Genomic DNA, 26,957 nt, shown 5'->3' with positions numbered 1-26,957 from the left:
TCAGGGCCATGGAGAGGGTGCAGGAGAGATTCACAGAGGTGATACCACGGATGAGAGGCTGCAGGACAAAATGAGGCCACTCGGCCCATCGTGCCTTTGCCAGTTCTTTGGAGGAGTTACCTGAATAGTCCTCTCCCCTGCTGTTTCCCCATGGCCCTGTCAATGTTTTCTTTCAAGCATTTCTCCAATTCCCTTTTGAGAGTTACTGTTGAACCTGCTCCAACCAAACTTTCAGACAGTGTATTCCAGATGATAACAACTGACCATGGAATGAAATGTTTTCTCATGGTGACCTGTCTGCTGTGAAAATCTTGCTTGAGTTTCTAACTTAGTGCAACTGTTTCCATTGAGGAGAGGCTGGAGAAACTGGAGGGTCTTTTCAATAGAATAAAGCAGGATGAGGGGAGATGTGAGCAAGGAGTTCAAAACTGGATCAAGGATATGGTCCAAAATATTGCAGACACTCCTTGTCTTTCAGGATCTGTGTCCAGGGGAGAAGCTAATGGGTTTATCTCATCATCATCGAGGTGAACAACTATTGTCAGAATCAAACACTCCCCAGTCAAACACAGCATGGATTAGATACAGAGTAAACCCATCAGCCTGTCCCCCGGATACAGATACTGAGGGACAGGGAGTGTCCGGGACAATGACATTTCTCACTCAGTATGGTAGAAATTGATCCTGTATCTCTCCTCATTAATCCTGAGCTCCACACGGCTTGAATCCTCCTCCTGTTTCCCTCCCTGTAACAGCACTGAGCTAAAGCCAGCCCATAATGAGCAGGGCTCAGGGAGAATGGTTACTAGGCACTGCAGTGATGTCATAAAGCAGTGTCATTCAGCCCAGCTGATCCTCTCCCTGTTCCTTTAAAGGTGGAAAACTGGGACATCCTGTCTCCAAACATATCCCACCCTGTTCACACTGAGAATCCCAGGGTGGAGAACTGGGACATCCCGTCTCCAAACACATCCTACCCTGTTCACACTGAGAATCCCAAGGTGGAGAACTGAGACATCCTGTCTCCAAACACATCCCACCCTGTTCACACTGAGAATCCCAGAATGGAGAACTGGGACATCCTGTCTCCAAACACATCCCAACCTGTTCACACTGAGAATCCCAGGGTGGAGAACTGAGACATCCTGTCTCCAAACACATCCCACCCTGTTCACACTGAGAATCCCAGAATGGAGAACTGGGACATCCTGTCTCCAAACACATCCCACCCTGTTCACACTGAGAATCCCAGGGTGGAGAACTGGGATGTCCTGTCTCCAAACACATCCCACCCTGTTCACACTGAGAATCCCAGGGCAGCGAACTGGGACATCCTGTCTCCAAACACATCCCAACCTGTTCACACTGAGAATCCTAGTATTTGGGAGGTGACAGCACGTTCGAACAGTGTACGGAGGAGCGGGAGGTTGGAGATGGGGCAGTAGTTTGCAAGAACGGTGGGATCAAAGATTTGTTTTTGGGGAGAGGGTGATGATGGCAGATTTGAGGCAAAGAACAGCACCTGAAGAGAGAGAACTGGTAACCATGTCTTCAAACATGGGGAAGTTGGGTGATCAACATTGTCATCGGAATAGGGTCGATGGAGCAGGAGGTGGGTCTCATGGACAAGATGAGCACTGAGGGGAGATGGGAGAGAAACTGGAGAAAGATGTGAGTTCAGGGCTCAGACAAGGGGGGAACTTTAGAGACAGTTTGTCCCGGTGGGCTAGTGGAAGGGAGGGAAGCAGCAGAGGCAGCTGATCGGATTGTCTCAATCTTAGTGACAGAGAAGCTCCATGAGCTCCTCACACTTGTTTTTGGAGGTGAGGATGAAGGAGACGGGAGAGAGGGAGAGCCCTTCAAAAGGAACCAACAGAGATGTTTAAAAGATTCAACACACACTGTATTTAACAAAAAGCTGATTTATTTCACTTCATCCAGAATATTAGGAGTCGATGAACATCAGGAGAAACAGACCCCAAAGAACACGGTTCAGTCTGGATGTGATTAGCAGCAAAATCCAATCACTACAGTTATCTGTGAGCTCGCTGGTGTCTCAGCAGGAGGGATGAGGTAGTGAATCGCTTCCCACAATTAGAGCAGGTGAACGGTTTCTCGTCAGTGTGAACACGTTGATGGTATATCAGATTCCAAGAACTTTTATAGCACTTCCCACAGCCCGGGCATTTAAAAGGTCTCTCCCCAGTGTGACCTCGCTGGTGTGTCTGCAGGTGGGATGACTGAATGAATCGCATCCCACACTCAGAGCAGGTGAACGGCCTCTCCCCAGTGTGAATTCGCTGGTGCACAGTGAGTTGAGATGATGCCTTGAACCCAGTCTCGCAGTGAGAGCACCTGAATGGTCTCGTTGATGGCACATTAGTTCCCTGGAACTTTTATAGCACTTCCCACAACATGGGCATTTGAAAAGTCTCTCCTCAGTGTGAACTTGCTGGTGTGTCAGCAGATGGGATGACTGAGTGAACCTCTTCCCACACTGAAAGCAGGTGAACTGCCTCTCCCCTGTGTGAATTCTCAGGTGTATTGTGAGATCAGATGATGTCTTGAGCCCAGTCTCACAGTGAGAGCACCTGAACATCCTCTCATCAGTGTGAACACGTTGATGGAACATGAGTTCCCCAGAACTTTTATAGCACTTCCCACAGTCTGGACATTTAAAAGGCCTCTCATTGGTGTGAACTCGCTGGTGTTTCCACAGGTTGGATGACTGAGTGAATCCTTTGCCACATGTGGAGCAGGTGAATGGCCTCTCCCCAGTGTGACTGCGCTGATGCTTTTCCAGGTCGGATGGGTATTTGAATCCCTTCCCACAGTCCCCACATTTCCATGGTTTCTCTCCGTTGTCAGTGCATTTATGTCCCATCAGGTCAGTTGATCGGCTGAAGCCTCGTCCATACAGAGAATACGTGTACGGTTTCTCCCCACTGTGAACGGTGCTTTTTCCTTCCATGTTCAAGATCTGATGATATTCAGGTTACGATAAATTGGGCAACTCCGTCAGATCCTGGTGTGATATTTGGTTTGAGTTTCCCAACTGCAAATCCTCCCCTTCTAATACGCTGTGAAATTGATTTAAAACAGAAAAAAGGGAGTGAGAGAGAACCCACAAAAACACAAAGGCAGGTTGTGAAATTGAGCTGAATGAATCTGAGACTTTGTGGGGCCGGCACGAGGGAAAAGTGACCATGAAAACTGCTGGATTGTCATAAAAACCCAACTGGTTCACTAATGTCTTTCAGGGAAGGGAACCTGCCACCCAGTCTGGACCTACACAAGACTCTGGCCTCTCGGGAAGAAAATAGAGAGCGAGAGAGAGAGGGGCGAGTGGTGGCAGAGTCGCTCTCCTTGATAACTGTCTGAGGCTGAACCAGACTGTTCACAACCATGGTGAAATATTTCACCCCAAGATGAGCTTCCAACCACATATCCACATCATCACCAAGACCGCCTATTTCCACCTCAGTAACATCGCCCGACTCCAGCCCAGTCTCAGCTCATCTGCTGCTGACACTGTCATCCATTCCTTTGTTACCTCTAGACTTAATTATCCTAATGGACTCCTGGCCGACCTACCACATTCAGCCTCCCTGTACTCTTGAGGTCATCCAAAACTCTGCTGCCCGTGTGCTTACTCGCACCAAGTCTTGTTTACCCATCACCACTGTGCTCATTGACCTACAAAGACGCCAGGATAAGGAGAACTTCATTTTCAAAATTCTCATCCTTGTTTTCAAATCTCTCCATGGTCTCTCCCTCCCTATCTCTGTAATCTCCTCCAGCTTCACAACCCTCCCAGGTGTCTACACTTCTCTAATTCCGACCTCCTGAGCATTCCCAATTTTAATTCCTCCACCTTTGGTGGCCGGGTCTTCAGCTGCCAAGACCATGAACTCTGGAATTTCCTCCATAAGCCTCTCCACCTCACTTTCCTCCTTTAAGATAATCCTTAAAACTTACCTTTTCAACTACACATTTGTTAATCTGCCCTGATATCTCTATTTGCGGTTTGTTCTCAAATGTTCCTTTCTAACATTCTGGTGAAACATCTTGGAACATTCTGTTACACAAAAGGTGCAATAGAAATACAAATTATTGTTGATTTGGACAGATATTACTGTTCTTTCATCATCACTGGGTGAATAACCTGTAACTCCTTACCTAACAGCATTGTGGGAGCAGCTTCATCACACAGACTGCAGTGGTTCAAGAAGGTCAAACATCATTTTCCCCACAGGCAACTGGGGATTGACAACATTTTCTGGTCTTGTTCGTGAAAGGGGTGGGGAGTGGGACTGGCTGATTTGCTCTTGCAGAGGGCCAGCACAGGCACAACAGGCTGAATGGCCTCCGTCTATATCGCCATCATTCAATGATTCTGTGATTCGATGAAACAAACGGACTCTAAATTGGTCCGTTTGTGTTTCTAGACTCGGTTCTGTGAGCAACGCCTGCAATAAAATAATAGGAAAATACTGCAGCTGCTGGAAATCGGATATAAAAAGAGCAAATGCTGGAAATACTCAGCTGGTCAGGCAATATTTGTGGAGTTAACATTTCAAGGTGTGCAGAATGAATTAGGGGGAATAAAAATGGCGCAGAATTTGATGGTCAGTATAAGCTCAGAAGTGGAAGAGAAATGGACTATAGCACAGGAAAAACAATTCGTGACTGAAATATACTGTGGTAAGATAAAACTGGGAAGACAGCAGCACATGGTGGGGGGATGGGCATCGGTGGAAACTTCATTTTGACACAGTCGCTAGAAGTAACAGTAAAATACTAAACATAATTAAAATACATCCAGTATTAGAGACAGATGAAGTTAGACAATGGCAGAGAGGTGATCAGGGAGGGCAGAGGTGAAACAGAGCAATGGATGTACATGGATTCAGATCCACAGTAAAGGAGTCACACCAGTCCCAGAGCCCTGGAACCTCTCACAGAAAACAGAGCGGAACACTAAAAGCTCTAAATTGTAGATGAATGGTGAAAAATACTCAACTCTGAAACTATCTCACTGTTTTCAATCTGAAAATCTCCTGCTGGATCCTGCAGCTGGAAAGATATCAGAAGCACTGGAGTCAGAGAAAAATCTCCCAGTTGAGGAAATACCCAGGGAGCGGAGTGATGTCACCGTGTAATGTGCACCGTCCATGTGTGATTTAAACTAAACAAGAGCGGTGAGGGGTCAAGCTTGGGTGGAGGCAGCAATTCAAGGCGTAGAGTCAAGACAGGAGAGCAATAGAAATATGAGAAATGAGGGTCAGAGGATGGCAGGAAGGGACAGAGAAAAAGCCTGAGAATAAATCAACAGTCAGTACTAAATGTTACAAATGTAACAAAAAGACAAAACTGAAGGCTCTCTATCTGAATGCGCGTAGCACTCATAACAAAGTAAATGAATTGATGGCCCACACTGAAGTAAATAAATCTGATCTGATAGCAATTACGGAGACATGGCAGCAGGATGACAATGGTTGGGTCCTTAATATTGAGGGATACATGATGCTCATGAAGAATAGGAAGCTAGGTAAAGGTGGAGGGGTAGCATTGTTAATCAGAGAGGGCATTGGTGCAATAGTTAGAGATGACCTTGCTTCAGGAGATCAGGATGTAGAATTGGTTTGGGTGGAGATGAGGAATAGTGGAGGAAAAAGTAATTCGTGGGAGTGATCTACAAGCTCCCTAACAGTAGCCACTGTGTAGGACAAAGTATTCAAGAGAAAATATTGTGTGCTTGTGATAAAGGGATGGCAATAATCATGGGTGATTTTAATCTACATATTAACAGGGAAAAATCAGATTGGCAGTAGTAGCCTGGATGAGGAGTTCTTAGAATGCTTTTTAAGATAGTTTCTTAGAGCAGCATGTTCAGGAACCAAGCAGAGAGCAGGTTATATTAGACTTGGTATTGTGTAACGTGACAGGATTAATTAATGATCTCAGATTAAAGGCACCCCTAGGCAGCAGCGACCACAATATGATTGAACATTACATCCAGTTTGAAAGGGAGAAAAGTGGATCTAAGACTGGTGTCTTAAACTTAAATAAGGGCAACTATGTGGGGATGAAAGCTCAGCTCACTGAAGTGAACCTGGAAACTAGGCTAGAGGATAGATCAATAGAGAAGCCGTGGCAGACATTTAAGGGGATACTTCAGGGTATTCAGAATAAGTACATTGCTACAATAAAGAAAAATGCTAAGGGGAGGACCCAACATCCGTGGCTACCTAAAGAAGTTAATGAAAGCATCAAACTTTTAAGTAAAAAGCAGACAACTTCGCAAAGATGAGTGGCAGGGCAGGTGATTTGACAGAATATAAAGAATGACAGAGAATGCCTAAAAGGTTAATCAGGAGAAAGAAATTCGAGTATGAGAGGAAGCGAGCTAGAAATTTAAAATTGGATAGCAAGATTTTCTACTTAAAAAGAAAAATAGTAAATTAAGTGAATGTTGGTCCTCTAGAGAGTGTCAGTGGGGAGTTAATAGTAGATAATAAGGAAATGGTGGAAGAGATGATCAAATATTTTGCTTCTATGTTCACTATAGAGGATATAAAAAGCATTCCAGTAATGGTTGCAAATCAGGAGGTGAATGGGAGAAAGGGACTTGGTGAAATTGAAATCACTGGGGAAATGGTACTGAGCAAATAGATGGAGCTGCAGGTTGGCAAGTCCCTGGGTCCTGATGGACTACATCCGAGGGTCTTAAAAGAGGTGGCTAATGGTGTTAATTTTCCAAAATTTGCTAGATTCTGGAAAGGTTCCGTCAGATTGGAAAGTAGCAAATATAACCCCTCTATTCAAGAAGGGAGGGAGGCAGAAAACAGGAAACTATAGGCCAGTTAGCTTGACGTCTGTCGTGGGGAAGTTATTAGAATCAATCATTAAGGAGGTTATAGCTGAGCACATAGAAGAGCTCAAGGCAATCAGGAAGATCAGCATGGTTTTGTGAAAGGAAAATCATGTTTAACCAATTTATTGGAGTTTTTTGAAGGAGGAACATGAGCAGTGGGTAAAGTGGAGCCTGTAGACGTACTGGACTTGGATTTCCAGAAGGCATTTGATAAGTTGCCACATCAAAGGTTATTACAGAAAATAAAAGTGCATGGTCTAGTGGGTAACATATTAGCCTGGATAGAAGATTTGCTGGCTGGCAGAGAGTATGCATAAATGGGTCCTTTTTCGATTGGCAGGATGTGACGAGCGGGGCCCCACAGGGGTCTGCACTGGGGCCTCAGCTTTTTATGATTTTCATCAATGACTTAGATGAAGGGAGTGAGACATGGTAGACAAATTTGCAGATGACACAAAGATAGGTAGGAAACTATGTTGTGAAGAGGACATGAGGAGGCTGCAGATTGATATAGATAGGTTGAGTGAGTGGGCAAAGATCTTGCAAATGGAGTTCAATGTGAGAAAATGAAGTTGTTTACTTTGGCAGGAAGAATGAAAGAACAAAAAAGCAGAATATTACTTAAATTCTGAAGTGCAGAGGGATCTAGGTGTTCTAGTACATGAGTCACAAAAAGTAATCTGCAGGTACAGCAAATAGTTAATGCTATCCTTTATTACAAGAGGAATTGAACATAAAAGTAAGGATCTTATGCTTCAGTTATACATGGCATTGATGAGACCATATCTTAAATACTGTGTGCAGTTTTGGTCTCAGTATTTAAGGAGGGATGTAAATGCATTGGAGGTGGCTCAAAGGAGGTTCACTAGATTGATACCTGGAATGACAGTGGCCTGTCTTATGAGGAAAGATTTGACAGACTGGGCTTGTTTCCACTGGAGTTTAAAAGAGTGAGGGGTGATTTGATTGAAGTATACAAGATCCTGAACAGCCCTGACAAGGTGGACATCGAAAGGATGTTTCCTCTTATGGGTGAGTCCAGAACGAGGGGGCAAAGTTTTAAAACTAGGGCTCGCCCTTTTAGGACAGAGACGAGGATAATTTTTTTTCTCTCAGAGGGTTGTGTGACTTTGGAACTCTCTTCCTCAGAAGGTGGTGGAAGTGGGGTCATTGAATATTTTTAAGGCGGAGGTAGATAGATTCTTGTTAAGCAAAGGAGTCAAAGGTTATCAGTGTTAGACACAAATGTGGAAATCAAAACACAAGAAAATCAGCCATAATCTTATAGAATGGCGGAGCAAGCTCAAGGGACCGAATAGTCTATTCCTGTTGCTATTTCTTATGTTCTTATGGTGTCGCACACACGGACACTGAACATCTGGGTCTGTACAAACCAGTGATCACCACACATTATGAAGGATGTGAGGGTCTTTGAGAGGGTGCAAAGATCTACCAGAATAGTTAAAATGAGGGGTTTTAATTGCAAGGTTAGGTCGGAGAAACTGGGGTTTTTCTCCTTGGAGCAAAGGAGACTAAGCGGAGGTGTAATAGAGATGTAGAAGATTATGATAGGTTTAGATAAGGTAGGTAAAGAAAAGCTGTTCCATTAATTGATTGTAAAAGGTTTATGGGGCAGAGATGTCAGATTTTGGGCAAGAGATACAGGGGGGATGTGAGGCAAAATGTTTTTACACAGTGAGTAGTAATGACCTGGAGCTCGATGCTTACACTCAGTGGCCGAAAATATCTCAGTCTGGAATTTCTATCCTGGGCTGTCGGTGACAGGTTTGGGAAACAGTTTGCACAGAGCATTAGAAAAGGAGGATCCAGGTCTTGATGAATTGAGTGACTCTGTCAGATCTTAATGTGATGTTTGGCCTGACTTTCCCGTCTGTGAAACCTCCCCTTCTAACTCCCTGTAAAAGGAGTTTCCAAAATCCATCCCTGTCAGTCCAGGATAGAAATTCACAACATGGGCGATCAAATGCTGGCCCAGCCAGCGAAGCCCGCATCCCATGAATGAATAAAAAAAACAGAACATGAGTGATTATTGTGGCCAGCAGAATGAAACAACGTTTTAAATTATCAAGACATTAACACATATTCCATATAAAAATTGTCTCTCAAACATTCAGGAAAGAGTTAAACACATTGAACATATCAAAGTGACTCAAATTAATTTGAAGAGGGAAATAGAATCTGGATTTAGAAAATATCCACAAGGTGGATGCAGGTGAACAGAGAGCTGGAGAATCTTTAAAGTCCGTGCATGAACTTTTGTTTGAACCAGATGTAATTACAACATGTCTATAATTTAGAATTGTGTGAGATGATCGGCAGATGGGGAGGATGAATCTAAGTTGATAGTTATCACATTTCGTGGAAAAGTTTTGACATTTATTCTTGGTGGCGGCTCAAGGGTTTGTGTTGCTGATTCTGATCATTCTAGTAGCTTAAGTATGTTATCTACAGTTTGTCATCAAGAAATTAGGAAAACAAGCTTGTAGCTTAGAAATAGTGAGGTTAGTCAGAAATCAGTTATGAGAAGTCAGTAAGAACGTTCCCTTCTCAAGGTGGGGAGATCTGTGAGAAATCACTGTCTAATTAACCTTTTAAAATCTTGAGAAATTTATTCAACATTATAGAAATAGCTCCTTCTCTCTCTCCCTTGTTTAGGAAGAAAGATTCCTGGCTTGATAAACATCGGACAACGTACCCCAATGATAACTCATCGGGATGGTCTCAGTAGTTATGGGATGGAATTTGTAGTAGTGATTGAAGACAATGGCTTTTGTCTTCAATGTTTAATTAGGGGATGGTGGTGAGGTAGAACTGGGTGTTGTCAGTGTACATGTGAAAACTAACACGGTGCTTTTGGATGATGTCACCTAGTGGCAGCATGTAGATGGGAAATAGGAGGGGCAAAGGATAGATCCCGTTTTTGGGATGGGTCCGGACGATGGGTTTAAAGGTGAGAGGGGCAGTGCCAGAAGAGAGAGAGAGAAAACTGTGAATAATATCAGCTAACATGGAGAAGTTGCGTGATCAGTGGTTCAGTGAGAGTGGGGTCAGTACAGCAGAAAGTGGGTCTCATGGACAAGATGAGCAGTGAGAGGGCATGAGGGGAGGTGGGAGAGGAACTGGAGAAAGATGTGAGTTCAGGGCTCCGGCATGGGGAAGTTTTACAGACAGTTTGTCTCAGTGGGCTAGTGGAAGGGAGGGAAGCAGCAGAGGCAGCTGATCGGATTGTCTCAATCTTAGTAACAAAGAAGCTCCATGAGCTCCTCACACTTGTTGGAGGTGAGGATGGAGGAGACAGGGAAGAGGGAGAGCCCTTCAAAAGGAACAAACTTGTATGTTTAACACAAAGCTGATTTATTTGACTTTATTCAAAAGAATATTAACAGCTGTAACTGGGTTGGAGTTTATTAACATTAGTAGAAACAGACTCCAATCAACATGGTTCAGTCCAGGATGCAATTAACAGCAAAATCCATTCGCTGTTGTCACTTGTGAATTCGCTGGTGTCTCAGCAGGTGGGATAACTGAGTAAATCCCTTCCCACACTCGGAGCAGGTGAAAGGTGTCTCTCCAGTGTGAACTTGCTGGTGTACTGTGAGTTGAGATGACCACCTGAACCCGGTCCCGCAGTGAGAACACCTGAATGGTCTCTCGTCAGAGTTCCCCGGAGCTTTTATAGCACTTCCCGCAGTCTGAGCATTTAAATGGTCTCTCCCCAGTGTGAATTCGCTGGTATTTCAGCAGGTTAGTTGACCGAGTGAATCCCTTCCCACACATTGAGCAGATGAATGGTTTCTCCCCAATGTGAACTTGCTGGTGTGCCAGCAGATGGGATGAACAAGTGAATCCTTTCCCACACGTTGAGCAGGTGAATGGTCTCTCTCCGGTGTGACTGTGCCGATGAGTTTCCAGTTCAGACGGGTTATTGAATCCCTTACCACAGTCCCCGCATTTCCATGGTTTCTCCCTGTTGTCCCTGCATTTATGTTTTGACAGAGCAAATGATCGGCTGAAGCCTCGTCCACACACAGAACACGTGTACGGTTTCTCCCACTGTGAACGGTGCTTTTTCCTTCCATGTTCAAAATCCGATGATATTCAGGTTACGATAAATTGGGCGACTCCATCAGATTCTGATGTGATGTTTGGTTTGAGTTTCCAGACTGCAAATCCTCCCCTTCTAATACCCTGTGGAATTGATTTAAAACAGAAAAAAGGAGTGAGAGAGAACCCACAAAAACACAAAGGCAGGTTGTGAAATTGAGCTGAATGAATCTGGGAATTTGTGGGGCCAGCACGAGGAAAAAGTGACCATGAAAACTGCTGGATTGTCATAAAAACCCAACTGGTTCACTAATGTCCTTCAGGGAGAGGGACCTGCCACCCGGTCTGGGCCTACACAAGTCTCTGGTTTCAATAATAAAACAAGCAGGAGACCACATGGCCCTTCAAGCCTGCTCCGTCATTCAATACGATTGTGGCTGATCCTGGGCTTCAAATCCACTTTCCCACCCACTCCCCATATCCCTCGACTCCCTGAGAGACCAAAAATCCCCCCACCTCAGCCTGAAATATATTTAATGATGGAGCATCCACAACCTGCTGGGCTGGAGAATTCTTTGTGACAGAAGGAGAAAAGGAGAGAGAGAAAGTCAGAGAGAGGAGTGGGAGAGGCAGGGGGTGAGGAGATGGCTTTTCATAGACCTACAAATAAACCAGAACTTTGACAGAATCTCCCAAATCTTCAACCTCCAAGTTCCCCTTCAAGTTACACACCGTCCTGACTTGTCTGACATCCAGTACTGGATGAACAGAAATTTCCTCCATTTAAATATTTGGAAGATTGAAGCAATTGTCTTCAGTCCCTGCTACAAACTCCACTCCTTAGACACCAACTCCATCCCTCTCCCTGACAACTGTCTGAGACTGAAACAGACTGTTCACAACCATGGTGAAATATTTCACCCCAAGATGAGCTTCCAACCACATATCCACATCATCACCAAGACTGCCTATTTCCACCTCAGTAACATCGCCCGACTCCACCCCTTATTTTCAAATTCCTGTATGGCTGCTCCCTGTTGCTGGACTCCCCTCCAGCATCACAACCCCCGGAGATATCTGCACTCCTCTAATTTGGCTTAATGAGCATTCCTGATTTCTATTGTTCCACATTCGTGCCCATTCTGTCACTCTCCAAGGCTCCGAGCTCTGGAATTTACTCCCTAAACCTCTCCCATTCTCTACCTCATTTTCCTCCTTTAAGATACTCCATAAAACCCACTTCTTTGACCAAATGCTTGGTCACCTGCCCTAATATCTCCCCATGTGACTCAGTGTCAAACCTTGCTTTGTAACATTTCTGTGAAATGCCTTCCTCTCTCCTCACCGTCCAAGGGCCCAAACACTCCTTTCAAGTGAAGCAGCATTTCACTTGCATTTCCCCTAACTTAGTCTACTGCATTCGTTGCTCCCAATGCGGTCTCCTCTACATTGGAGAGACCAAACGCAAACTGGGCGACCGCTTTGCAGAACACCTGCGATCTGTCCGCAAGAAAGACCCAAACCTCCCTGTCGCTTGCCATTTCAACACTCCACCCTGCTCTCTTGCCCACATGTCTGTCCTTGGCTTGCTGCATTGTTCCAGTGAAGCCCAACGTAAACTGGAGGAACAGCACCTCATCTTCCGACTAGGCACTTTACAGCCTTCCGGGCTGAATATTGAATTCAACAACTTTAGATCTTAAACTCCCCCTCCCCCCATCCCCACCCTGTTTCTTCCCCCTCCCTTTTGTTTTTTTTTCAATAATTTATATAGATTCTTCTTTTCCCACCTATTTCCATTATTTTTAAATCTACAACTAATACCTTGTTAGTCTTTCCACCCCACCCCCACTAGAACTGTACCTTGAGTATCCTGCCATCCATTCTTAATTAGCACTTTTCTTAGATAATATCACCACCTTCAACACCTCTTTGATCCTTTTGTCTGTGACATCTTTTGATCATCTGTTCCTATCACTGCTTGCTTGTCCCCACAACCACCCCACCCTCAACTTCTCTCTCCCCCCGCCCCCCCACCTTAAACCAGCTTATATTTCACCTCTCTCCTAACTATACTTCAGTTCTGTTGAAGGGTCATGTGGACCCGAAATGTCAGCTCTTTTCTTCTCCACCGATGCTGCCAGACCTGCTGAGTTTTTCCAGGTAATTCTGTTTTTGTTTTGGAACATTGTCTTACATTAAAAGTGCAATATAAATACAAATCGTTGTTGTTGGTTTTGGACATATATCACTTTTCCTTCATCATCACTGGGTGAATAACCTGTAACTCCTTACCGAATGGCATTGTGGGAGCACCTTCACCACACGGACTGCAGCGGTTCAAGAAGGTCAAACATCATCTTCTCCACAGGCAACTGAGGATCACAATGTTTGCTGGTATCTGTGGAGAGGGAAACAGAATTAATATTTCAGGGTGTGGAGAATGAATTACAGGGAGTAAAAATGCTGCAGAATTTGATGATCAATATAAGCTCAGAAGTGGAATAGAAATGTACTACAGTGCAGGAAAACAATTCCTGATGATGAAAGATACTGTGGGAAGATAAAGCCGGGAAGCCAGCAGCACATGGTCGGGGGATGGGCAGCAATGGAAACCTCACTGAGACACAGTCAGCAGAAGTAACAATAAAATACTAAACATAACTCAAATAGATCCATTATTAGAGACAGAGGTTGTTAGACAATGGAAGAGAGGTGATCAGGGAGGGCAGAGGTGAAACAGAGCAATGGATTGACATGGATTCAGATCCTCAGTAAAGGAGCCACATCAGCTCCAGAGACATGGAACATCTCACAGAAAACAGAGCACAGCACTAAAAGCTCTAAATTGTAGATGGATGGTGAAAAATACTCACCTCTGAAACAACTCCACCATTTTCAAATTTAAACTCTCCTGCTGGAGCCTGCAGCTGGAAAGATATCAGAAGCACTGGAATCAGAGAAAAATCTCCCGTTGAGGAAATACCCGGGGAGCGGGGTGATGTCACAGTGTAATTGTCGATGTGTGATGATGTCACCATGTAATTGTTGATGTGTGATGATGTCACAGACACGGACACAGAACATCTGGGTCTGTGCAAACCAGTGATCACCACACATTATGAAGGATGTGAGGGTCCTTGGGAGGGTGCAGAGGAGTTATACCAGAATGGGTCGAGGGAAGAGGGGTTTTAATTGTAAGATTAAATTCGAGAAACTGGGGTTGTTATTCTCAGAGTAAAGGAGCTTGAGGGGAGATTTGATAGAGGTGTACAGAATTATGAAAGGTAGTTAAATAAAAGCTGTTCCAATTAACTGATTATGAAAGGAATAAGGGGCAGAGATTTAAGATTTTAGGTGAGATCCACAATGTGAGGTAGGGATTTTTTACCCAGTTACTGAAATTCAGGTCCTGGTGAATCATGTGACATTTAGCTTTTGACGTGATGTTTGGTTTTAGTTTCTCATCTCCCTCAAGTATCCCTTGAGTTCCCCCTCCTCTTCTAACATCCTGTAAATGGAATTCAAAAAATCCATCACAGTCAATCCAGGATTGAAATTCAGAAAGGCCAAATGTTTCTTTTGGTTTGAGTTTGCTGTGTGTAAATCCTCTCCTTCTAACCCCCTGTAAAAGGAGTTTCCAAAATCCATCCCTGTCAGTCCAGGATAGAAATGCACAACATTCTCTCCTCCTGCTACATGCACCAGGATGACCGCGCATGCGCCCTGCTGCACATTGCCCCCTATAAAGATGGCGGCTGTTCCTCGGGCCTGGCGAAGGGAGAAATCCAGAATTTTTCGGTCCGTTCTCTGCAAACACAAGACCGGTACCTTGTTATTTGGGGTCTGCGGCCTGCACGGTGTCTTTATGAAGCCTCCCTGCCCACTCCGCTGGCTCCATTCCTCCTCACACACCCACTAACTCTGTTAGTTTGCTCCTGAACAATCCCCATCCACCACCACTCTCCTCCGTCTGGCTGAACTTGTTCTCACACTGAACAATTTCTCCTTAAACTCCTCTCACTTCCTCCAAATAAAAGGTGTGGCTATGGGTACCCGCATGGGCCCCAGCTATGCCTGTCTCTTGATGGGGTATGTGGAACATTCCTTGTTCCAGTCCTACTCCGGCCCCCTCCCACAACTCTTTCTCCGGTACATCGATGATTACTTCGGTGCTGCTTCATGCTCTCGTCGGGACCTGGAAAAATTTATTAATTTTGCTTCCAATTTCTACCCCTCCATCATTTTCACATGGTCCATCTCTGACACTTCCCTTCCCTTCCTTGACCTCTCTGTCTCAATTTCTGGTGATAGACTGTCCACCAATATCCATTACAAGCCTACCGACTCCCACAGCTACCTCGACTACAGCTCCTCACACCCCGCTTCCTGTAAGGACTCCATCCCATTCTCTCAGTTCCTTCGCCTCTGTCGCATCTGTTCTGATGATGCTACCTTCAAAAACAGTTCCTCTGACATGTCCTCCTTCTTCCTTAACCGAGGTTTTCCACCCACGGTCGTTGACAGGACCCTCAACCGTGTCCGGCCCATCTCCCATGCATCCGCCCTCACGCCTTCTCCTCCCTCCCAGAAACATGATAGGTTCCCCCTTGTCCTCACTTATCACCCCACCAGCCTCCGCATTCAAAGGATCATCCTCCACCATTTCCGCCAACTCCAGCATGATGCCACCACCAAACACATCTTCCCTTCACCCCCCCCGGCGGCATTCTGTAGGGATCGTTCCCTCCGTGACACCCTGGTCCACTCCTCCATCACCCCCTACTCCTCAACGCTCACCTATGGCACCTCCCCATGCATACGCAAAAGATGCAACACCTGCCCCTTCATTTCCTCTCTCCTCACTGTCCAAGGGCCCAAACACTCCTTTCAAGTGAAGCAGCATTTCACTTGCATTTCCCCCAACTTGTTTTCTGTATTCATTGCTCCCAATGCGGTCTCCTCTACATTGGAGAGACCAAACGCACACTGGGCGACTGCTTTGCAGAACACCTGCGGTCTGTCCGCAAGAATGACCCAAACCTCCCTGTCGCTTGCCATTTTAACACTCCACCCTGCTCTCTTGCCCACATGTCTGTCCTTGGCTTGCTGCATTGTTCCAGTGAAGCTCAATGCAAACTGGAGGAACAGCACCTCATCTTCCGACTAGGCACTTTACAGCCTTCCGGACTGAATACTGAATTCAACAATTTTAGATCTTGAACTCCCTCCTCCAGCCCCACCCCCTTTCCGTTTCTTCCCCCTCCCTTTTGTTTTTTCCAATAATTTATATATATTTTTCTTTTCCCACCTATTTCCATTATTTTAAAATCTATACCTTTTATGTCCTGTTAGTCTTATTTCACCCCACCCCCACTAGAGCTGTACCTTGTGTGTCCTGCCATCCATTCTTAATTAGCACGTTCTCTTAGATAATATCACCACCTTCAACACCTGTGACATCTTTTGATTATCTGCTCCTATCACTGCTTGCTTGTCCCTACAACCACCCCCGCTCCCCACCACTTCTCTCCCCCCACCCCCCCACGTTGAACCAGCTTATATTTCACCCCTCTCATAATTTTACTCAGTTCTGTTGAAGGGTCATGAGGACTCGAAACGTCAACTTTATTCTTCTCCGCCGATGCTGCCAGACCTGCTGAGTTTTTCCAATTAATTCTGTTTTTGTTTTGTATTTTCTCACCCGCTCTGAGCAGCTTTAGTCACAGACCAGCACTGCGCTTGCTCATTGATCCAATCGCAATGCGCATGCTCCAACATTCTGAGTAATGCGCATGCGCATGGCGCTGCTGATGTGAGGATAGGGCACATTCCGCCCCGCAACGAATGCTGGTTGGCCGCTCTGCCATTGAAAGATCACATTGTGGAACAGAAACCTATCTCCTGTAATCAGAATACGATTGGTGCCATAGGGGTAAGACATAAAATTGTTGAATCAATTGATGCAGCGGCCAAATTGCTCCAGGGTCCACCGCAATTCTCGCCTGAATCCTGAACAAACCCCGACAGTTAGATCTGAACTCAGTGGAGTCTCAGCAGATGGGGTGAGCTAGTAACATTTCCCCCTATACTTGGAACATTTAAACCGTGTCTTGCCAGCATCTCTGCTCTGATTGTGGATCAAATATTTTGAAATTTTAAAGTTGTAGTGTTAAAGTGTGGGCAAACTGAATAAAGCCCTTTGCACATGAAGTGTCTGAATGGTCTCCCACCAGCAAGATTGTGTTGCTGTATCAGTAAACGGGATGAGAGTGAATCCCTTTCCAATTTTAACTGGTGAACAATCTGATAACAGTGTGAGTTTACCTACACATTTTTAGCTCCGACATGGATCTCGAAATCGACTGGTAATGGGTTCCACATTTTTAGCACTACGGAAGAAAAAGGAGCGGGAGTAGGCCATTCGGCCACTCAAGCCTGCTCTGCCATTTAATAAGATCATGGCTGACCTGATAGTCACCTGAAATCTGTATCCCACCTATCCCCGATAACCTATCACCCCCTTGCTTCCCAAGCCTCTGCCTTAAAAATATTCAAAGACTTTGCTTCCACATCCTTTTCAGGAACAGAGTTGCAAAGTTTCACGACCGTCTGAGTGAAAAAAAATCGCCTCATCTCCATTTTAAATGGGTGACCCCTTGTTTTTAAACAGCGATTCTGAGTTCTAGATTCTCTCACAAGAGGTAATATCCTCTTCAAATCAGCCCTGTCAAGTACCCTGAGGATCTTATATGTTTCACTGATCAGGTAAAGTAAAGCGAAATACTGCAGATGCTGGTTATCTGAAATAAAAACAGAAAATGCTGGAATTCTCAGCAGATCTGGTAGTGACTGTGGAGAAAGAGACATGGTTTTCATTTCAGATCTGTAACCTTTCATCAGAACTGCACTGCATCTGAAATGTTCATAATGCCTCTCAATCCAAAGATGCTGCCAGATGTGTTAAGGGAACTCAAGAAGGAAATGAAAACCCCCTTTGAGGAATGGAATCCAATGCGAATGAAGGGTGAACTACCCGACTGACCAGAGACAGTCAAGGCACCTTTCCCTTCTTTAAGACGCTGGAACATTGACTCTAATGTTCTCAGTGAAATTAACTTATTTGAGAAATTGAAAGGATTCTCGTTACTGCACATCAGGAATTCAAACCTAATATTGGCTTCGGGACAGTCAGAATACTTGGTAACAGACAAGGCAATGAAAGGCTCGAAGGGAGACGGCACCGGTTGTAGGGAAGCTGGTCCCAGTGACATGGATGTGTCTGCAGTGGGTGGGATCAGACTGTTTCCATGTATCTGGAATGAATATTCCACCCTTTATTTTGGAAGAGTAAAACTGACAGATCGCATGGCTATCTGGGTAGCGGCAACCTGAAGATTAGACTCACTGACACCCTGGTTGGGACACCTTGTCAGTTAGGTTTGTGTAAGTGACTGTGGCGCAATTTGTCAGTGTGTTTGCCTGTTAACTGAAAGGTTGGTGATTCAAAACCACCCAGAGAGTGAAGATTTTTACTGTTTTTCCCCCTCATCACCAATCATTGTCACACAGTTCCAGGTTGTCATTGGGTACTTGGGCTGCAAGATAACATCCCCAAAACGGTGGCAGGTCTTTTGTTGTCCAGTGAGCTCCCACAAAAACAGCTTCTTTTTAAAATTACGTTTTCTGTCAAATACAATGAGAAAAGATTTTGACCCACTCTGTACCTTCATCTAACCCACCAGAAATTCATGAAATTATTGGAATCAAACGAACCCATCAATTATTCTCTCTTCCTCAGCTCCACAGTGAGTGAGACAGGGAAAAGCAGAAAAGCAGCAATATTCCGGCCCCGCTCTCTCCAATCACCCGCTGCCAGCAGAAAGTGGCGACTGCAGCTTCAATCAGCGGGTTACTGCCCATCCCTGGGACGCGAGATACACCAACCCTGCCCAAACCTCCCAATACACCGAGCACAGGCTCGGGAAAACACAGGTAGATTATATCCCGGTCACCAAACCTCCGAGCAGCATTTACAGAATACCCGAGTGAGTGAGTCATAAATAAAAGTCACACCAACTTTCTAAACTTTTTATTGTAAAATTCCTTCATTTTATTGAAAAGCTGACTGTTGTGAATCTGAAAATGAGCACCATGGGATTTGTGTTACCAGTGACTTGTTTTCCATTGTTTGTCCGTCAGGTTTGCAATTCAATTTGTGTTGGATATTGAAGCGAATCTGATTTCAAAATGAGGACACAAAGCAGATAAATATTAAATCCACGAGAAAATCCCGAGGAAAATCGATCACAGTATTTGGAAGGAGGTGCAGCTAAGAAGTGGAAGATGTGAATGGTGTTATTGATGATTGAGGGGGATGCATTGCAACCTTGGGGCTTTTGTAGGCCGATTACGTTCCACACTTTAAAATTCCGGTCAAGCTGAGGTATCAGGTCAAAAGCAGCAGGTTTAACCATGTATATTGGGATACAAAACAGTTTTTCATGTTCCTGGCCTAGCTTAGTCGGCAGAGCGCGAGAATGTTAATTTTTGGGTTGTGGGTTCGAGCCCCACGCTGGGTACTGTAATACTTTAAAAATCTGAATAAAAGTCGTATAGACTGGAAACATTAACCCTCGCTCCAGCTGCTGAGTTTTACAAGCATATGCTGCTTTTGTCTCGGATTTCCATCATTCGCAGTAATTTGCTTTTATCTTTTTACTTTGAAATCTTGCTGCTTAAATAAAACACCAACTAATCACTGCAGCTCCTGTGAAACCTACATGGCAGACATTCATCACTGAAAGCAACTGACACACGTCAAATTCAAAGTACTTTCATGTCGCATCTGTTTCTGCCTCTGTCTCGCCCCCAGCTCCCTCTGCCCGTCCAGCTCCCGGGTCAATTAGCTGCTTCATGCAGACACAGTCAATTCGTGGGAATGGGTAAAACTCGTGGGTAAAGAGACACCTGGATCTCATCTTCCTGATTCTCCCAGATACTGATTACAGGGAATGTGCACAGTGCCGATTATCCACAGTCACACTCCCCTCCCAGATGTTCAGCTTTTTAATTGATTTTCACACTGGTTTTCAATGTGAAGAAAGCAGACCTATGGTAGGCTTATATTGTTCAGCAGATGTACTGCAAGAAGATACATGACAGGCTGATGATAACAGTGCTCTTTGGACACGGTGAGCTCCAGGGAAGGATTGGCACCATTAATGTGTAGCTCAATTAGTCTCGTGCTAGAAATGACAAGAAAACTCGCTGAATTTGTTCCGTGTTTAGGTTTCAAAAGAGCCGAATACAAGGTAAGAAAGTACATCTCGCTCGAGTGGATTATAAAATGGCAGAATGGCCCGTGCTGTTGGGAAACAAAATTATAGAAAGTTACAGTACAGAAAGAGGCCATTCGGCCGGGCGTGCTACTTTCAAAGAGCAGTCGTGATTCGTTCATCCTTTGTGCCAGTGCAAACAGTAGGCAGCAAACTTCGTACTTCTCCCACCCATATTTTGCCTCACACCAACACTTCTATCGTCAGTGCTTGGCAACCAGCCCTTCTCTTCTACCTTCATACCCTCACTCCAGTTTAACCAAGTGTGATGTTTTCCAGCTCTGAGGAGAAATTTAAACACTCACTTCTCTGATTCTGGTGGAGCTTTTAAACCTTTCCAATCAATGAAAAATCAACACTCGTTCCAACAAATTCAATAACTCGACATTCCCTGACCGGGAATCGAACCCGGGCCGGTGAAAGCGCCGAATCCTAACCACTAGACCACCAGGGAATCTGCACCAACAGTTTTTGATTTGGTTTGTCTACGTTGCTTTTCCCTATTGTTTTTCAGTTCAGATCTCCTTCACCACAAAACTGCCTGTTTAGGTTCAAGATAAACGACTTTGTCAGCCAATGAAAACAACGGTTTCTGTGAGCTGGAACATGAAATTGACAGTGAGGTGAAATAGTCCCACAAGCTGCTCATGTGTAACTTTCAATTTCCAAAACCCTCCACCCTATTCGCTGTTGGTCCAATGGAAGCGCCGATTCCCAGTCACTGGACATCAGGGAAACTACCAATAAGGCTTGAAATTTGGATTATGGAGGCTATTTTTGACATTTTCTTTTTCATTCCCGACCTCTTTCACCAGAGACAACTTTCTCCGACCAAATAGTCTGTTTAGGTTGAACACAAGCGATTTCTTCACCAATGAGAAGAACCATTGCTGTTAGCTGGAACATGAAATCGATACTTTCCTCCTTTAAGACAGTTCTTAAAGCCTCCCCCTTTGACCAAGCTTTTAGTCATTTGACCGGTTATGTGGCTCAGTGTCACACTTTGTTATATAATGATCCTGGGGAACGCCTTGTGACGTTTCATTAGGTTAAAGGCACTTTATAAATATAAACTGTTGTTGTTGGATATATATAGAAAGGTTCAGTCTTTTATCTTTTTACTTTTAAAATCGTGCTGCTTGAAATAAAAAAAAACACCAACTAATCACTGCGGCTCCTGTGAAACTTACAAGAATGTCATTCATCACTGAAAGCAACTGACACACATCTAATTCAAAACACTTTCATTTCGCATCTGTTTCTGCTTCTGTCCCTGTCTCGCCTCCATCTCCCTCTGCCCGTCCAGCTCCCAGGTCAATTAGCTGCTTGATGCAGAGACAGTCAGTTCATGGGAATGGGTAAAACTCGTGGGTAAAGAGACACCTGGATCTCATCTTCCTGGTTCTCCAAGATACTGATTACAGGAATGTGCACAGTGCCGATTATCCACAGTCACTCTCCTTCCAGTTGTTCAGCTTTGAAACTGATTTACACACTGGGTTTCAATGTGAAGAAAGCAGAGCTGTGATAGGCTTATATTGTTCAGCAGATGGACTGCAAGAAGTTACATAACAGGCTGATAATAACAGTGCTCTTTGGACGCGGTGAGCTCCAGTGAAGGATTGGCACCATTAATGTGTCATTCAATTAGTCTCTTGACAAATTTCGTGCTATAAATGACAAGGAAACTTGCTGAATTTGCTCCGTGTTTAGGTTCAAAAGAGCCAAATAGAAGGTAAGAAAGTACATCTCGCTCGACTGGGTTTAAAATGGCAGAATGACCCGTGCTGTTGGGAAACATAAAATTATAAAAAGTTACAGCAATGAAAGAAGCCATTCGGCCGGGCGTGCTGCTGTCAAAGAGCAGTAGTGATTGTTTGATCCATCAGGAGTGATATTTGTGCCAGTGCAAACAGTAGGCAGCAAAATTCGTACTTCTGCCACCCATATTTTGCCTCACACCAACATTTCTACAGTCCGTGCTTTGTACCCAGCCCTTCTCTCCTCTTCCTTCATTCCCTTACTCCACTTGAACCAAGTGTGATGTTTTCCAGCTCTGAGGCAAAACTTAAACCCACACTCCTCTGATTCTGGTGGAGCTTTTAAACGTTTCCAATCAATGAATAATCAACACTCGTTCCAACAAATTCAATAAATTGATATTCCCTGACCGGGAATCAAATGCAGGCCCCAGCTCTGAGAGTTCCGAATCCTAACCACGAGACCACCAGGGAAGCTGCACCAATAATTTTCTATTTGGCTTATCTACACTACTTTTGCCGATTGTTTTTCAGTTCAGATCTCTTTCACCACAAAACTGCCTGTTTAGGTTCAAGATAAACGATTTCTTCAGCCAATGAAAACAACGATTGCTGTGAGCTGGAACATGAAATCGACAGTAAGGCGAAATAGTCCCACAAGCTGCTCATGTGCAGCTTTCAATTTCCAAAACCCTCCACCCAATTCGCCGTTGGTCCAATGGAAGCGCCGATTCCCAGTCACTGGACAACAGGGAAGCTAACAATAAGGCTTGAGATTTGAATTATGGAGGCAACTTTTGACATTTTTTTTCCATTCCCAATCTCTTTAATCAGAGACAACTTTCTCCGACCAAATGGTCTGTTTAAGTTGAACACAAGCGACTTCTTCCCCAATGAGAAGAACCATTGGTGTTAGCTGGAACATGAAATCGATACTTTCCTCCTTTAAGACAGTTCTTAACGCCTCCCCTTTTGACCGAACTTTTAATCATCTGACCGAATATGTGGCTCGGTGTCACACTTTGTTACATAATGCTCCTGGGGAACGCCTTGTGATGTTTCATGAGGTTAAAGGCACTTTATAAATATAAGCTGTTGTTGTTGTAGGATATATATAGAAAGGATCAGTCTCCAGTTTTACTTTTCACGTTGATGCTATTCTCTGCAACATTTTAACATGAATTTGCACAACTAATGTGAATAAAGTTTGCGACGTTAAAAACTTTTTCACCCCCTCAGGGAACTGAGCCACATTGACAATCACAGAGGAACAGACACAGAGATATACACCGAGAGTGACAGAGGCCTAAGGAGAGACACTCCCAGAAAGCAAGGATGTCACCGACTTGGCTCAGTGTTTGTTCCATTTCCGAAAGCAAATTTCATGAATGCAGACAAATGAATGGAAATCAGAAAATACGGACGTATTTGGATGGGTTTCCTTCTAATTACCTGATAATTAATTTGGTTAAAATCAAAAATGGTGAAAACTTTAGTCAGCAGGATTCCAACCCTTGTGTTCATATTTACAACAAATATAAATTATCGAACTTTCGCTCACACTCAAATAAACAAGCTTGGATAATGCTCTTGCCAGGTTTCAAACTGTAGCTCCATCATATGTGAAGCGAATATGACCCCACTCGCCTCTATAAATCCTGCGCTGTAAAGATCCCAATGGAGCTGTCTGGAATGTTAAACGGTGACGTCATGCAGCAGCACTTTGGGTCTTTGTTTTGAAGAAATGGAATTCGGCTGTTCTCATTAGGAATGCTGGAGACAGACTGATCAACAATGTCATCATCAAATGGCACAGCGCAGTAAGAGGACCTTCCACCCATGCTGTCTATGTCAGTTTTGGACACAGAGCTTTATAATTAATGACAATTTCCTTCTCTTTCTCTTTAACCCTGTTTCTTTTTCACTTTCAAGCCATTGTCCAATCCCCACTTGGAAACTCGTCGTTAAGAAAACCAATACTGAAAGCTTCAGCTGGTTCCTCACCTGAGCAAATACGTCAGACTTGCTCCAGGCACTGACGTTTGCAGTGCTTTACTTTGGTCAGAAGAACACGGCAATATAATTTGCAGGCTAACCTGAATGATTTTTAAAATTCATTCACGGTATGTGGGCTTCACTGTCTGGGCCAACATTTATTGCCCATCCCAAACTGCCCTTGGGAAGGTGGTTTGCCTCCTTGAACCGTTGCAGTCCATGTGGTGTAGGTACACCCACATTGCTGTTAGGAAGGGAGTTCCAGGATTTTGACCCAGTGACAGTGAAGGAATGGCAATATATTTCCTAGTCAGGATGGTGAGTGATTTGGAGGGGAACTTCCAGGTGGTGGTGTTCCTATCTATCTGCTGCCCTTGTTCTTCTAGCTGGTAACGGTCGTGGGTTTGGATGCTGCTGTCTAAGGAGCCTTGGTGAATTCCTGCAGTGCATCTTGTAGATGGTTTGCACTGCTGCTACTGCACGTCAGTGGTGAACACAGTGAATGTGGATGTGGTGCCAGTAAAGCAAACTGCTTTGCCCTGGATGGTATCCATTTTCTTCAGTGTTTCGGGGGCTGCACTCATCCAAGCAAGTGGGGAGTATTCCATCACACTCCAAACTTGTGCCTTGTAGATGGTGGACAGGCTTTGGGGAGTCAGGAGGTGACTTACTCGTTGCACGACTCCTAGCCTCTGACCTGCTCTTGTAGCCACAGTGTTTGTATGGCTAGTCCAGTTCAGTTCCTGGTCAATGTTAACCCCAAGGGTGTTGATAGTGAGGGATTTGTGATGGTAATGACATTGAACATCAAGGGATGATGGTTGGATTCTCTGGTGTTGGAGATGGCCATTACCTAACACTTGTGGGGTGTGAATGTTACTTGCCACTTGTCAGCCCAAGCCTGGATATTGCCCAGGCCTTGCTGCATTTGGGCATGAACTGCTTCAGTATCTGAAGAGTCGGGTATGGCGCTGAACATTGTGCAATCATCAGTGAACATCCCCACTTCTGATGTTATGATGGAAGGAAGGTCATTGGTGAAGCAGCTGAAGATGGTTGGGCCGAGAACACTACCCTGAGGAAGTCCTGGAGTGATGTCCTGGAGCTAAGATGGCTGACCTCCAACAACCACAACCATCTCCCTTTGTGCTAGGTATGACGCCAACAAGCGGGGACTTTTCCTCTGATTCCCATTGACTCCAGTTTTGCTTGGGCTTCTTGATGCCACACTCGATCAAATGCTGCCTTGATGTCAAGGGCAGTCACTCTCACCACATCTTTGGAGTTCAGCTCTTTTGTCTATGTTTGAACCAAAGCTGTAATGAGGTCAGGAGCTGAGTGGCCCTTGCGGAACCCAAACTGGACATCAGTGAACAGGCTATTGCCAAGTCAGTGTCGCTTGATAGCACCATTAATGACCCCGTCCATTAATTTACTGGTGATGGAGAGTAGACTGATGGAACGGTAATTGGCCAGGTTGGATCATTCTCACTCTTTCATTCCCAGTTTGGTAGGAAGAACGAGGAGAGACAATATAAATTGCAGGGTTCTGGGGAAAAAGCTAGGTAATGGCCGTGACAAGACGGGCAGAAAGATTGCTCTCTCTGCTATAACTTTTATGATTTCATACAAATAATAGTGCAGTAGGAGCAACCTCTGTAGTCGTGGCCAAGTGGTTAAGGCGATGGATTAGAAATCCGTTGAGGTTACCCTGTGCAGGTTCGAATCCTGCTGACTACGTTTCCTTTTATTTTTGACTTTAACCGCACGCAGACAGAACTGATTGTTGTTTGAATCGAGGAAAAGCGATCCAAACATATCCGTGATCTCTTATTCATTGTCAGCCTTCTGCAAATCTCCAGTCGGAAATGGAAAAAAAAACTGAGCCAATTTGGTGACATGATTTCATCCTGGCATTTGTCTCTCCTTAGGCCTCTGTCACTCTCGGTGTATATCTCTGTGTGTGTTCCTCTGTGTGGGTCAATGTGGTTCAGTTCCCCGAGGAGGTGAACACATTTTTACGAGCACAACTGTATTCACATTCGTGGTGCAACTTCACATTACAATGTTACAGTGAAAAATATCAGGATGAAAGAGACAACAGGTGTCTGTCTCTTTCTATGTATGGACTAGAACAACAACTTATATTTATAAAGCTCCTTTTACCTCATGAAACATCACAAGGCGTTCCCCAGGAGCATTGTATAACAAAGTATGACGCTGAGCCTCATATTCGGTCAGATGACTAAAAGGTCCGTCAAAGGGAGAGGCTTTAAGAACTGTCCTAATGGAGGAATGTATCGATTTCATGTTCCAGCTAACAGCAATGGTTTTTCTCATTGGCTGAAGACGTCACTTGTGTTCAAACGACACAGACCATTTGTTCAAAGAAACTTGTCCCTAGTAAAAGGGATCTGGAATGGGAAAATGCCATAAGCAGCCTGCATGTGTCAAGCTGCTAGGTTAGTGGTTATAATGCAGTAATTTTATCAGTACAGCCTGCGTTCTATTCCTGGTTAGGGATTTGAAACTTGTTCCTCCTGGAGGAGCTGTTCAAATCAATGTGATTGATTTACTGGTTGACAATAACACTGTAAAGCTCTGCTAGAATTGGTGGAGTGAGAGTGGAAGTTTCACATCAGAGCTGGAAATGTCACAAGGGCAAAACTCGGCAACAAGCCCAGAGTCAGAGTGAGGGAGTGTAAATAAAAGAGAAGGGCTGTGGTAGGTTACAAAGCACTGACTATAGAGCTGGTGGTGCAAGGCAGAATATTTTTCCTGTATTACTCATGACACATGCAGCTCTAATTTCCTGATTTATCCCATGCCCAACATTACCACTACAGTTTGGTGGCCTATAAACAACTCCCACCAATATTTGCTGCCCCTTGTTGTTTCTTAGCTCCACCCAAGCTAATTCTA

At 44.6% G+C, this 26,957-nt stretch overlaps 2 protein-coding genes and 1 non-coding gene across 3 annotated transcripts in view; 1 reads left to right on the top strand and 2 right to left on the bottom strand.

Annotated features, from left to right (window-relative positions):
• LOC144697988 (uncharacterized) overlaps positions 1-26,957 on the bottom strand; it is a 298,820-nt gene that overhangs the window by 161,455 nt on the left and 110,408 nt on the right. The gene's annotated exons all lie outside the window — the stretch shown is intronic.
• LOC144697986 (uncharacterized) overlaps positions 1-26,957 on the bottom strand; it is a 92,741-nt gene that overhangs the window by 46,985 nt on the left and 18,799 nt on the right.
• trnas-aga (transfer RNA serine (anticodon AGA)) lies at positions 25,694-25,775 on the top strand. The gene has a single exon. It is a non-coding gene; the product is annotated as a tRNA-Ser (tRNA).

This window comes from Cetorhinus maximus, chromosome 23, assembly GCF_964194155.1.
Source record: "Cetorhinus maximus chromosome 23, sCetMax3.hap1.1, whole genome shotgun sequence".
In the NCBI taxonomy this organism is placed as follows: domain Eukaryota; kingdom Metazoa; phylum Chordata; class Chondrichthyes; order Lamniformes; family Cetorhinidae; genus Cetorhinus; species Cetorhinus maximus.
This window is presented reverse-complemented; position numbering and strand designations above follow the sequence as displayed.